The sequence below is a fragment of the Stegodyphus dumicola genome, chromosome 3 (genome assembly GCF_044657685.1).
Source record: "Stegodyphus dumicola isolate Sdum_Otavi_A_Nest chromosome 3, ASM4465768v1".
Classification (NCBI taxonomy): domain Eukaryota; kingdom Metazoa; phylum Arthropoda; class Arachnida; order Araneae; family Eresidae; genus Stegodyphus; species Stegodyphus dumicola.
The window spans coordinates 33,282,931-33,297,852 of NC_140770.1; the positions used below are offsets into that span (position 1 = coordinate 33,282,931).

General features: G+C 32.9%; 1 protein-coding gene across 11 annotated transcripts in view; it reads left to right on the forward strand.

The window, feature by feature from the left end:
• Positions 1-2,959: 2,959 nt before the first annotated feature.
• Positions 2,960-14,922, forward strand: part of LOC118194695 (plasma membrane calcium-transporting ATPase 2-like) — a 472,379-nt gene continuing 460,416 nt past the window's right edge. For 8 of the 11 annotated variants that reach the window (XM_085812731.1, XM_085812732.1, XM_035365872.2 and 5 more), the window contains exon 1: positions 2,985-3,163. The gene's annotated coding sequence lies outside the window, so the exon portion shown is untranslated. Of the gene's footprint in view, positions 3,164-14,922 lie in introns of all 11 variants that reach the window. The other 3 variants (XM_085812726.1, XM_085812727.1, XM_035365870.2) reach the window with 2 other exon arrangements.

Genomic DNA, 14,922 nt, shown 5'->3' on the forward strand with positions numbered 1-14,922 from the left:
TTCCCGGTCAGTAGTCCTCCTTAGCAGTGTAAAAGTAAAAAATAATAATAATAATAAAAGTATCTTTAGGCATTAAAGCAACAAGTTTACTGGGTACTACTTTGGTAGACGGTTGCACGGATTTTTGGCGATTTACATTGGCGCAATTGTTGGCGCGGTTTTTACAGTCGTCAAACTGTCAACGGTCAACAGTTGAAAAATGCTGTTTTTACGTATTTTACGCATATAGTAAAGTATTCGAAACTTTAAAAAAAATAAATATCGTTAAAAATAATGGATTAATTTTGTTGAAAACGTTGCTTTTTAAGATGGCTGGCAAATGTAACTAAATACATTTACTAAGACTATAAAATGCTAAAGTAAGGTTAAATTATTACTTTTATATAATAGAATAAAAACACCGCTATAAAAACATTTCGCAACATTTAATTGGATTAAAATATTACTTTAATTGAATATCGAATTAAAAACATCATACCAACGTTTAAAAGAATTAAAATATTACTTAAATACTTTAAAATAAGTTTTATAGGATTTAATTATTTAACATTAAAATATATGCGGCAATAAATAACTCAGGAATTTTTGAAAACATTGTATTAATTTTTTAATAAAAATTGAAGTATACAATTATGAAGTAAAAGAAAATTATGTACTTACATTTTTTCGTATATTGATAATAAGTACCACAAAAAAAGGTCCGCTAACAATCTTTAACTGTGTGATCCACATCTCTCACACTTCATTGAAGAAGCAATTAGCCAGGTTTTCTCCAAAAATTTAAAATAAATTTCCTCTGACGCTATTAACAATTTATAAATAAATCTTTGATTAGGAAAGCAAGGTTGGCCAAAATAAAGTCTCAAACGGCAATTTTTTTTATTCCGATACCAATAATTCTTGGTAATTACCAATAACATCATTCATATTCGAAAGGGACACATCCATTTGCTTTGAAATGTGAGGAATTCGAAAAGATGAATAATAAAATTTTAAAATGGCGCGGTAATGCACAAATATTCATTAACCAATCAGGGAGCTGATTACATCACGCATAGAATTAAAATTATTTAAATAATCATTCATAATAAAATCATATTTAAAAAATGCAAAATTAAATTGTCTTTTAATATTTAACAGCCATAAATAATGTTTAAAACATTAGATTAAATTTATAGATATTAAAACCAATTACTTCTAAAATATTTTGTGACGTCATTCATTGCATCATTCACAACATAAAATTCCATAAAATATCATAAACAATAAAATTTTTATTTGAAATAAAAATGCAAAATTAAATTCATTTTTATTATTTTGAAGTCATAAATAATATTTAAAACACGGAATTTATGCATAATCAAACGCATTATTTTTAAAATAAAATGACAACAAAGTACCGGTTACCATAAACAACTTGTCTAGCAATTGGTTTACCATAAGTCGTATCGCTCGCCAAAAAGAAATCGCCAAAATCCGTGCAACCGTCTACCAAAGTAGCACCGTTTACTGTTCGTAGATAGCCCTGGCATCCTTCTCTGCTCTTCTGAAATTTAAGAGTCTCTTTAATTCCAACAGTGTTTGCTGTTCTTTCGGCCTTGCACACCAAACCATTTTTAGTGGCTCAAATTCATTAGAGAGAGAGAGTTTCTAATAGTTTGCTCATAATAACAAAGTCCTTTGATTTAATTTCTACATCGTGCATTCGTGACACAAGACGTTCTAATTTTGCTATATGCATGGCCATTGTATCCGTAGGATCGCGCACAAATGATGAAACCTGCAACTGGCATGCATACTGTGCTTGCTTATTTTTTTGTTCAAACAATTAATGTAGCTTCATCCATATTTCTCTTGCTGTTTTGCGCATGGAAACGAAATCACAAATTGTTGATTAAGAAAGAAATTAAGAAACTAGTCCAATTAACCTTTTAACTTGAACATTCAATGAAGAGTATTAACGACGTTTACACGCTATAAAAATGGACGACAGGAACAGGAATATTTACAAGAAAACTGTCTTAATAAATTAAAATAGGAAAAAGTTCTTTCATCTTTAGAGTGCTGCAGATTTTCTGTTGTCATGGTGACCTCATCTGCGTTTTTGGCACAAACATAAAGTTCTTTCAGACAGCTCTTCTGGCATCATATTCTGAACTGCCGCGAGCTAAAATTGTAAGGAAAATTAAATGGGCGTATGATTTTTGTTCAGTAAAGATTGGTCTTGTCATTTTCTGGTTTTATGAAATTTCAATTCATAATCAGTAAGACATGAATAGGGATTCACTTCGTCCAGTTTTCAAGAACTGAAAATCAGAAGATGAAAATCAGGAAGATGAGGTGCTGTATTAAGGCTCATATTAAGAATTGGACTAAAACTACAATAATCGTTAAAAGAGCGATAAAAATGCATCTTTTCTTTAGGCTCTTTAGCTCTTGGAATTCTCTCTCTCTCTCTCTTTTTTTTCTAAAAAAAAAAGTATATTGTAGTAGGCAAACCAGGAAGTTTTGACTATATGAGGGAAGGATTGGGCTGTAGAGCCGGTATTTATCAGAGACGGCAGAGAAATCTGAATTTAGCTCAATAGGAAATCATTAAAAGTAATGGACGAAAAAAAATTTTTAACTTATAAAAAGAATGAATATTGTTTTAAATATCTTGTAAAATTTCGCAGATGCTGGGCCTGTCTATCTAAACCGGTAAAATCATCAGAAATTCTGGGCAATGAACTCATTTTTAAAATTGTTAAATTACCTAAATTTGTTAGCATTTACGTTTTATAGTTTCCGGAATTTTTATAAAGACAAAGTAAGCTTCTTAACAATTAAAAGTCATCTTTGCTGCCAAAATTTTTAATTAGATGGAAACAAAAGTCTTCTCTACATCTTTGCCTCACGTGCAAATGCAAAACTAAGCCTTTGAGCCCAGTATCACTTTCGTCTGCTCTACATTTTAAATTACTTGTTGGCAATATTGTGCATCACCGTTTCTAGCAGTGAAGGTGACGGCGAGTTGTAAAGAAAGCTGGAAACATCCCTAAGTTGAAATATAAGGTGCATTTGCTTCTTTAATGCTTATTATATGTAAATAAAACTATAACGTTGTTTCAGTCTAAAAATTTGAAATTTTGTTATCGGTTTACGACCCTGTACATAAATAGCGGTAAGTCACCGATTCATTTATTATTATTTTTTTAAATGTTTTTTTTTTTTTTTCATTTAAATAAGTATTAATTAATGAACATTCTTTTATGTTTATTGATTATATTTTGTTATTGACTTATTCTTTTCTTCAAATTATATGTTATATTATATGAAGAATTTATGAAATTGTTGTTTGTAGAATTTTCCTGTATATTTGTTCAGATATTTTATTAGTTCACATGCGTAATTCTGAACCGAAGTTGTTATTACAAAATCGTAAAAATTATTAACATTTTATCCTTATAGTATCATGCAGAAAATTTTAATAGCAGTTAAATCGGTTGCAGTATCAGAGCAAGACATTGTAAATGCTTATTATGATTTTTGAATATTTGTCATTGTTTTGAATCATCTCCTTTACAGATTAGGTTTATTAGCTTTGATATTTATGTTTCTAACCAAAAGCTGATAGTTACAAAGATCCTTTTACTTCTGCTTAAATAAATATTTAAAAACTTTACTTTATGCTACATCATTGCTGCTTAATCCTGCATAATTTCGATTTTGGGTATGTGAACCATATAATACTTTCATTGCATGCCAAAAATAAAATGGGTAAATTCTCTTATATGTGAGAAACAAAACTGATTGATGTTTTTGCCTTAATGTCATTTTTTTTTACTTCCAGTATGAACAATGTTAATGCATAAATTTTTTATTGGTGTATGTTGGTTGGATCTAGATTGCATGGGATTTGTTATCTTTATATAAGTAATGCAGGTTTTGAAGAATTTCTGATAATAAAGGGAACGTAATAATTTTCAAATCAGGTGTTTATTTTTTTCACTATGTAAAGTACAGTTGTAGGAATTCGATGTAATGTAAATTTATTTGAATTAATTTTCATTTTCTGTACTTTAGTTGCTAACTAAAATTCTAATACACATAGAGATTATTATTTTATTTTGTATTAAATTTCAATATTGTTGAAAATTTTACATAGAGAACTGACATGTTCATATTTTTAAAGATATGTAAAACTTTTTAATAAGATCTTATTTCTGATAAATTGAAGTAAATTATCCTCCTATTAAAATATTAAATACATTAATAATGAGTTTAAAAAATTCAAAACCTTCCTAATATTGTGATCTATTATTGTAATCTTCAAATTAGGCTTTAATTTTTTAAAATGAAAAATCTACAGTTTTGTGATTGATTCTAGTGAGTTTTAAAACTATGTAGAGGCTATTCTTTCATCAGTTAGAAGAATGCTTGTATCACAAATAATAGGAGTAATAATATATAGTGTTATAGTTTTACTTTGAATAGTTAATGATTTTTATGCTTCATTGAAGCTGTGTGGTGTGTGGTCTTTAAATACTAAATATCAGATATCTCATGGTAAATCATTGTATTCACAAAATTTTTCATTTACAAAATATGAGTTTTTCTTATTTATTTGCATGACATCTTAAAATTATAATAGATATATGTGTAGCTAGTTAGGATACTGTACTTGGACTATTTTATTAAGTGCATTGATTGTTTAAATACAGTAAATTTAAAAGTAGAATTCCTAAATTGATAAATATATTTTACCGACTAATTTAAGAGATTTAATTTTCATGAGAATATCTTACTGGTGCTTCTTATAATTATTTCTAAATATTACCTTATGTAGAATTATCTAAATTTAGTTTTTTCTATAAATTTGAAAGAAATAATATTAAATTTATTTTGATTAATTTGATTTGTTTGGTAGTTTTTGATTTTAAACTGAATAATTAATTTCTTTCATTAAACTGTTATTAATATATGAATAATAATTTAAATGCAGAAGTAAAGACGATTTTTCCTCAAGTCATAAAGAAATATCAGCAAGTAAAATGTTGTTACCAAGCCAGAAATATATGTACTTAAAATTAAAATTTTTATTTGCATTCATCATTGAAAGTTTGATATTATTTACAGAGGGAAAAAATACTATTTATTTATCAGTTTGATGGAGCATTATTTATTATTTAAAAAAACTTTTTTAAAATTTTATCTTTGACATAAAGAAAAAATATTGCTTAATTTGAATAAAAATTAAGGAAAGTAATAAGCTAACATAGTTTCTTTTATTTAATAACTTATAATCTTTATACATAATTATGCCTTTTAATTATAGGTGATTAATTTTTTCATTATTATTGCCTTAATAAAAAATTAACATAACTATATTAAATGGAATATTGAAAAAAATATTTGAGAAACTGCTTTGATTTATTTGATTATAGCAAAACATGTGAGGGCTATCTGTCTAAGGGAAAGAAAACCTTTGTGGAAAATTTTTTAAGGGAAAGTGTTCGTATCGATGTTACACCTGGGGAAAATCGTGCAAACACACATGCAGACAGCCCAATTGCTTGTAATTGAACACAGTTCTAATTACCATTGAGCATATTTATTATATGTGTAATATAATATATAACAAGCCAAATGTTAATCGATTTTGGAAATTTATACACATAGAAATAAACTAAAAGGAATTTGTATTCAAATGTAATGCAAGTGATATTCTGCTGCAGAAGTGTCATAGCTCGCATTACGTATTAGATGTGAGAGAATAGCGTTTCTCAAACTTTTTTTCAAGTCAGGACTACTTTTATAAATTAAAATGTTTTGCAAACCATTTTGCTTGTCTCCTTTAGAGGTGATTTTTAAATGCGACGGATGAGCTTGTCGATTTTTGCTTGTATAACTGTTCTATGGTAAGAAGCACCATAGTCATAATGCTTCAAATCCTTTTTTTTTTTTTTTTTTTTTTTTTTTTGTTGCTTAGTCTAAAATGAGAAGTCTATATGTAGGGTAACTATTAATAAAATTACATAAAGGTTACACTTGGGCAAAAACATGATAGACCTTTTGTAATTTTCGAATTCGGAGATTTTTCGCTATAGTGGGGTATATGTAGTTAATTTGAATTTTATTTTTTTGTCTTTTTTGGAAATCAAGGAGGATCACAGATTAAGAAATACTGTGATAGAAAAATAATAAAACTGCTAGCCCTGCATAAGAGATCGCAATATTGCAACTTTCCTACTGCTTGCTGCAGTTTGTTCAATAATGCGAGACTCGGGAGAAAATGCATCTAAAACTATTGAAAGCCATCCAGAAGAAATAGTTGTTAGTTTTGCTGATTGCCAGACCCATTGGCTTAGTTAGGGTGGGACAAAAGGGGACATAGAATCCAGAGGGCCCCTAATTGATGTTACAAAATTTTAGAATGAAATGTTTTCTCTTTTTGGCACGTAGAAGGGTTGAAAAATCTTAAGTTGTCCTTGGGCACTGAAAACCCTAGCTATGGCTCTGTCTGAACCTGTTCAAATCCTGGAGAAGGTATGAATGTTTCTAAGCATATAGTGACCATGTGTGCAAGGGGGCACTCAAAATCCTCTTGTGAGGTTGGTGATAGAGGAAGGGGCTGAAAGACCCTTAGACAGCCCCTGGAGTGTTCTCCATCTATTCCAGTTGGGGCAGAAGCTTAGCAGTTAGCAAGGCACAGTTATACCTAATATGCCTACATGGATGCACACTGCCCAAGCGGTATAGTAGTTAGTGTCTCTAACTGTCGTGCCGAAGGGCCTGGGTTCGAATCCTGGAGAAGGCAAGGATGTTTGCAAATGTATAATGTTGGCGCGGCATTGCGACACTCTAAATATGTGGCGAACCAAAAGTTGTCTCATGTGGTTTGATGGAAGCGGAGAGGGGTGAGAGACCCTCAGATCTTGCCCTCGGGGTGCTGTCCATCAAAATTGGGGGTAGAACTGTGTTCTGTCACCTGAATGGTGTTCAAGGCTGTTGTCAACGGCAGGCATAATCTAGTGCTCCTTGCCATGAGAAATTTTGTAGGTTTGGGGCTGACTGCGTCGGACAAGTGAGCATAAGCAACAACAATATGGATGCACAGGTGTGTCCTTGTCCCCTTAGGTTGTTCTCCCTAGGAATTCCAATTGGGACAGAAGCTTAGCAGTTAGCAAATCCCCATGATACTTAATATGTATATTAATAATCTATATGGCAATGCCTAATAATATTCTATATTGATTTAGTGTGACCTTTCTTTAACCTGTACCTGAACTTTTGAAAAGATACATCAAATATATATATTATAGAGGGCATAAATTTTCGGGTAATAAAGCCTTTTTCAGAGAACTGTAAAGCAAATTAAACAAGAGATGCTTTTCAAGATTTTACATATTGTTTGGATTAAAAAAAAAAAAGGGGGGCTAAGAGTAAGAAATCATGTATGCAGTGCAGGATTTGCATATAAGACTACACAAGGTATAGTTTAGGCCCCCCACTTTCTTGGGGGCCCCCAGAATTAAAATATAGTATAAATGTGGTATTAAAATATAGTATAATAGACTTATAAAGGGCCCCATATCTCAAATAGCTTAAGGCCTTAGTCTAAATTCAGCTCTGCTTGTATGGTCAGGTCAGATGACTGGTAGTGAAGATAATGATCAATGAATTAAATTTGTTTTTTGCAAAGAAACTTAAATTGGGAGTTGAGAATGTGGTAGGTGTGGGCCAAACTGTTTCTTAGCAACTTTTATTTGAAATAAGATTACACTTCTACAAGTTTTCTGGAATGCATTCAGAATGACAAGCTAGGAATAGAAAGAAATTTGAATATCTTTGTTGCAGAATAATCAGGTGTTGTCCATCTAGCACAGACAGAGTTGTAGCTTGGGTTTTCAGCACCCAGGGACAACTGAAGATTTCGCGCCCCCTATTGGCTTGCCAAGGATGGAAAACATTTAATTCTAAAATGTCGTAACATCAGTTTGGCGCCCCTTGGATTCAGCGCCCGGGAACAGATGTCCCCCTTGCCCCCCTCTAGCTATGCCCCTGAGCACAGATTAAAACTGATGCACTGAACATACCGTCCTGGCCACAAGGATTTAGCCACACAAAGCAACATTTGTTAAAAACAAAAAGAAGTTACGAAGTCCCCCCCCTTTGCAGTTCCATCTGCTGATTATTTTGGCATAAGGTTTTAATACTAAGTCATTTATATCTGGTGCCCTATTTTTAATATAGAGTGTTAATTAGGGCATATGGTACAAAATTATAATACAAGGCTGTGTCAAAGTATTCTCAGATTAGTTCTGTTGACAAAAAACTGCATTACTTACTTCAACTTGAACATCCTCTTTTTTTGAAATTTAGTCACCTTGCACAGTAATGTGCCAGTTATGGTATTTTTGTCCCTCTAGAAATCTAAGCTTCAAGGTCATTTTGTTGTATAAATTTTTGCAACTGATGCTGGTCTTATTACTGGTAATGATCCTGGATGGGGAGATTGGATTATTACAGTATGCATGGAGATCTTCTATTTTGTGCTGCAATGATCGTTTTGCTGAAGGGCTGGAGCATGAATTTGGCAGTTTGCATGCATCATGTTCATTTACAATGATGGAATTGTCTGCTTTGACTCGTATGACACACTATCAATGTTCATCATTCTCTGATGATCTGCATATGCAAGTTCTTGAATTTGTTCCATGTTTTCAGTGCTTGTGAAAGTCTTCCAGATTGTTTGTTGGCCTCAAGAGATATTTTCCTGCTTTTTACATATTCAGTATTTCTGTGGTCATTTTACCCACTTAACAAAAAATTTCATACTGGCTCATTGCTCTGGCCATGGTGCAATTGCGGAGTGTAACACAGGTACAGGTAAAAGTGTTGGGAGCTCCAGAAACTTTATTAAAGATCGAACAGGTGTAGCTCCCAATCACTATGCAAAGAAAACTGCCAAGGAATCATCTGGTAAAAGACCTCAAACTACAGAAAGTACAGTCAAAAGTCTTTAATCTGGACCCGTCGGTACTTCGGCGATTCCGGATTATAGATCATCAGTTTAAATCTGGTAAGCACGCGTAAAGTCATCACAAAGATGTTACTGTAAAAAATCTCAATGTTATCACAGTGGCTGCCCTGATCAGTATACCAATTAGTGCTTCTGGCTGCTGTATCATTGGGGTCAGGTTTTAATTCTGGAGAAGGCGGCCCACCAGTGGTTGAGTGGTAATGTTGCTGAACATTAATGGTAGTTCTATTGGTAGTTCAGTTTGAGGTTTGAATTCTGTCAAATGGGCTAGCTGCATCGACATTTTAGTGATTTTATTTATGTCTAACATGTATATGAGCCAGTTTATCTTAAAAAGTCTTCCACGAAGGCATCCCCCTCTTTAGGCATAGTCCTCAAGCACTTTGCCATAATCAAATAAACCAAACCAACCTGAAGAAGGCATGAAGTGTCTGTTTGGCGTGGGAGCTCTGGAAATATGCGGCAAGCAAAAAGTTCTTTTGAATGGTTTGGTGATGAGGGAGAGTGGGAGACCTGCTTACTCTTAAGACCTACTTATCATCTGTAGTTCAAGGTTGCATTAATGCATTTTGCATTAATTCCTGTGTTGAAAATTGCTTTGATGTATGAATATTGAATTGATAGCCTGGCTTAGGAATGAATTAAGGTTTCACTCTACCTCTGCAGCCTTCCTACTTTCAACACTTTAGTTGAGACCTTTTTTTCTGTAAACTGAAAATTCATTTGCAAGATTACCATTTTGATACAATGGGCAGTGTTATGTTCTGGTTTCTTATCTTTATACAAGTTAATCTTTTACCTTTTTACTATTATCTGTATTAAAAAAACTTATAGTCCAATTAAAATGATTAATTTTACGTCAAGCATTACATTTGCACGATAGAGTTTGGGAGCAACATCTCTAGCCATGTGTCACTCCCCAAAGGAGTTATTTTGAAGGAAATGGCATTGATTTGCGACTTGTAAATACGAGGGCCATCCAGGAAGTAGATTACGTTTCCGTCTGTGTCCGCTAGGGGCGGGGCTAGCGCGGCCATCTTGGGATCAGAGCGTTGCGCAGCTCAGTCTGCATCTAGCCGTGCTAGTGAGAGGTTCGTGCTGTGCTCCGTTCAGATACTGTGACGGTTTGAAATGTCTGCGTTAATTGAAAATCCCGCGAGCTGCGAGGTGCGCTCAGTAATAAGGTTTCTGACTGCAAAAAACTGTAAACCGATAGAAATCTATCGGCAGCTTCGTGAAGTGTATGGGGACAACATTATCACTGAAGGTGGAGTGCGTCAGTGGGTCATAAGATTTCAAAATGGCCGAACCAATGTTCACGACGAAGATCGAAGTGGGAGACCCAGCATAGTGACCGCCGAACTTCTCGAAAAAGTCGATGCTAAAGTCCGTGAAAATCGAAATTTCACAATAACGGAACTTTCTTTGAGTTTTCCACAAATTTCGCGAAGTTTGTTGCACGAAATCATCAGCGAAAAGCTTGGTTACCACAAGTTTTGTGCAAGATGGATTCCAAAAATCTTGACAGAGGACCACAAAAATCAGCGAATGGCTGCAGCGTTGAACTTTTTGGACGCTTACCATAAGGATGGTGACTTTTTACTCGATCGCATCGTTACTGGTGACGAAACATGGGTGAAACATGTGAACTGTGAAACGAAATTGCAATCAATGCAGTGGGGGCACACAAGTTCTCCCCAAAAACCCAAGAAATGCATGCAAACAATGTCGGCAAGGAAGATGATGGCGACTGTTTTTTGGGACAGAAAAGGTGTAATTTTGGTGGACTTCCTGGAAAGAGGCACTACAATAAACTCTCAAAGGTATTGCCAAACTCTCCAAAAACTCAGAAGAGCAATTCAAAACAAGCGCAGAGGAATGTTGAGCTCTAAGATCTTGTTGATTCACGACAACGCCCGGCCCCACACGGCAAATGTCACTCGTAAAGTTCTTGAATCTTTTAAGTGGGAGTTGTTTCCTCATCCGCCGTACAGTCCCGACCTGGCACCGAGCGACTTCCACCTATTCCCAGCAATGAAGAAGTGGCTGGCTATGCAGCGTTTTGATGACGACGCACAGCTGCAAGAAGAGGTAACGAAGTGGTTGAAGGCGCAGGCGGCCGAATTTTTCGACGAAGGAATTTCCTAGCTCGTACATCGCTACGATAAATGCCTTAATTTGTATGGTGACTATGTAGAAAAGTAGTATTTGAGTGTGGCTTTCATCTGTATATAATAAAATTTGTTTCCTATACTTTGTTTATTTTTTTATTCCAAAACGTAATCTACTTTCTGGATAGCCCTCGTATGTTTTATAAAACCACTGTCATTAACATTTTGACACACCTAAAACTTATAATTTACTCAGTTCAGTAATGGAATGAATATTAAATATCCTTTTATATTGTGTTTTTAAAAACAAATTATTATGCTACCATGCATTTATCATCCACATAACTTGGTAAGTGTTTTGGTTATATGCCCAAAATACCTTTATCTTCCATACAGTTAGTTCTCAGAATCGTACACAAAAGCCTGATTTTTAATTCATCTTTCAGATTTGTTATTGCGTGAAGGATTAGAAGGTCACAAACGTAGTTCTTAATTAATTAAATCTTTATTTTTTTAATAATGTCCCTAATTGATATAATTTATATTTAATTAATAATATATATCCAATTCGTAATTTTTATGAACATATGCAGCATTATTATAATTAATAAGAGATAGTTCTAATATTGTATTATGTACACAATGTAGAAGGTTCTTTTTACCATTTTTCTCTGCCATCCTGTTTCTTTAAAAATATATTTTATTAGTGTTTTAAGACAGCATTTTCGTGAAAAAGGCATTTGCTGTACATTTTGTTGTCCCTTGCTTCTATTTTTTTTACATGAGTTAGTAATAAATAAATAAGTAAATAAATAAATGGATAAATATAATTAAAAAAATAAACATTCTGTTTATTGCATATTATAATTTAACTTTATACCAAATTGGGTTGGATGTAAGATGATTTTGCATAGAAAAAGATTACATATTTTCAAAAGTGCTAACTTGAAGAAAGAGCTTGCAAACAGATGGATTCACCTAGATGAGCTTGCTAAGATGGATGTGTACTACCTTAAGGATTATAAAGTGGATGTAAAATAGTAAGGAAGTGGTTGAAAACATGCAACCTGCAGGCTGCTTGCAGCCATTAACTCCTTTTTCTGCAGTCTTCGGTTCATTCCGAAAAGATAATATAAAGCTATAGTATACTAATAAAAATTTGGAATTCCACTCGATAGTGAGGTGTATATACAATCGTGTGTGCTAAAAAGCAGTACTGAGATGATCTCTTTATAAAATATTTTCTCAACCAACATTGAGAAAGTGTCAGCCTATTTACAAAGGGAACTAACAGAAATTCAGTGCAATTTAACTGTAAAGCAAAAATTCAGAATGTTTCCCAGGAAAACGAAACATTCCATTGTACATGATTTCCATGTTCTTTAGTATATATCAGTGTGAAAAACTTTTCTCATTTATGAAAAGGAACAAATTTTCAATGACATCCAAGTTAACAGACATTCATCTGACTTCTGAAAGTGCAGCATGCATCCAGACATCTTAAAGCTAGCTGCTGAAAAAGGCTACCAGGTTTCGGGAAAGAAACACTAAATGTACATTCAACTACCAGTATCTCCTCATAGTCCATCTATTTCTTAAAGAACTATAGTATTAGGAAAGAGTTTATGTATTTATTTACTTTTCAAAAGCAAATTTGAAAAGTATGAGAATAACATTTTTTTTCCTTCTGGCCTACACTATTAAAATGATGATTATTTGGCTCACTTGAGGTATTGAGTTTGACATGCCTGGTCTAAATGAAAATCTTGAGTTAAAATAAGATAAATATATTTATTCTCACAAAGGGTCACGTCGTGGTTCATATCTATAACAACGTGACCTACTCTGTATTTGCCTTAGGTTATGAGTATGTATTGAGATATATCTATCAGACAATAAATCATTTGATGAATTTTGCTGATTTTGCTATGGTGCCAACATTTGGATGATGAATTTATGTGGGATCATTTTAAACAAATAATTATATGGAACGTAAGAGGAACAACGCATACGATGCTGCCTAATCATTTCATTGTGTTATCATGGTGATCTGTCATTAATTCGAACAAATTTCTGGCTATGTTGATAGACATTAATGCAGTGTTTATGTTAATGAAAGTAGGGATGGCCATGAGTATTGTTTTATATCTGATTATGGTATTAAATTGATGACAATTGACAAATGCCAAATAGTGCTGCTAGAACTACTTTAATGTGTTTAAAGTACAATGATGATCATTGAAGCATACGGCTTCTTCAGGATGTCCTTCTCAGGACCACATCAGTGCATTCTTCTGGTAAGATTATAAAACTGCTCACCCAGTATAGTACTTAGTGATGCTGATGATGTACCGATGGGCTTGAATCCTAGAGAAGATATGAATTTTTGCAAGCGTATGGTGTCTGTGAAGTAGGAGGGAACTCAAAATGCATGGTGAGCCAAAATTTCTCTTGGGAGGTTGATGATAGGAGAAGCAGGCAGAAGACCTTCGAATCACTCCTAAGGCTTTCACCCTCAAAATTGGGGTGGAGCTGCACATTTGGTGCCACAAGACTATACGACAAATGGTGAATTTCTGGTGTCACACTCACTTTTTACTTCTGCTTGGTTAGATTATAAAATTTAATATACTCTGGTAATGAATGTAATAAATCTTCTGGTAATGTTATATAATTTAATGTAATAATCTGGAAATGTAATAAAAGTATACATTATTTCTTTGTGTTTATTAATGTACTGCTGCTTTTCATATGGTTTAAAAAGGTAATGTCGGTTTCTGTAGTTTTCATCATTGTTCAAAAGCAGTAGGTTACCAAACTGGTGATGGGTCATCTGTTGTGAGAATACCTAAATATGTTTTATCTTAATATAAAAGATAAGCAAGAATTTTTCTTAATGTGTTTGTTACAGTTAAACTTGTTAAAAGTGCTCATATTAGATGTGTTTTGTTTTCAGAATTATTTAACAATTTCATATAAGAATACATTATTATATTCTTTGAACACAGTTTGTTAAATTGATTTTGTCAATAATAGTAATGATTGACATTCAATGGTCAATAATAGTAATGATTTTAATAGTAATGAATAATAGTAATGATGAAAAAAATGCTAAAAAATTTTTTAGCATTTTTTTCTCCCTAAGTTTGTTGAATTGAGCATTTACTGTATTGTAGTAGTGAAAAGATTAGTGTGTTTGGATAAATATTTGCTATTTGAAAATAGTAAATTAATAATTTATGTAGCCACATTTACTTACATAGTACAGAGTGGCTCATGAAAAAGGAGCCTGCCTGTGACAATAATATATGAACATGGCCGATATCTTTCTAACATGATGGGCTTAAAATGAGTGAATGGGAAGCCGAAACAAAACTGGAATACTGCTTGTAGTGCCATCAAGTTGACGAAAAGACAAACAGAAAGCAAAACTAAGAGGCTACTGCTTTTTTTTTTCAGAGAATATGGCCCAGTATAGAAGGGAACCTACTTTTTCATGGACCACCCTGTACAATAATACTGAGTTCTGTATTCAGCAGGTTAGCAAATTATATAGAATATTTGTACTTCTTCACTCAAGCAGCAGACAATTATTTATGAATTAGTTTAGTATTTTCATTTGCACTAAAGTACTATTGACAAATACTCTATGGAAAATTAGCATATAGAAAGTTTGACTTTTCTGTAAATATTTCCCAGTTTGTGAAAGAAGAATAGTTAATATTTGAGGTTGGAATGTTAGAAATTATACGAATGTCTACACATCAAAATCAAGCCTTCATGATT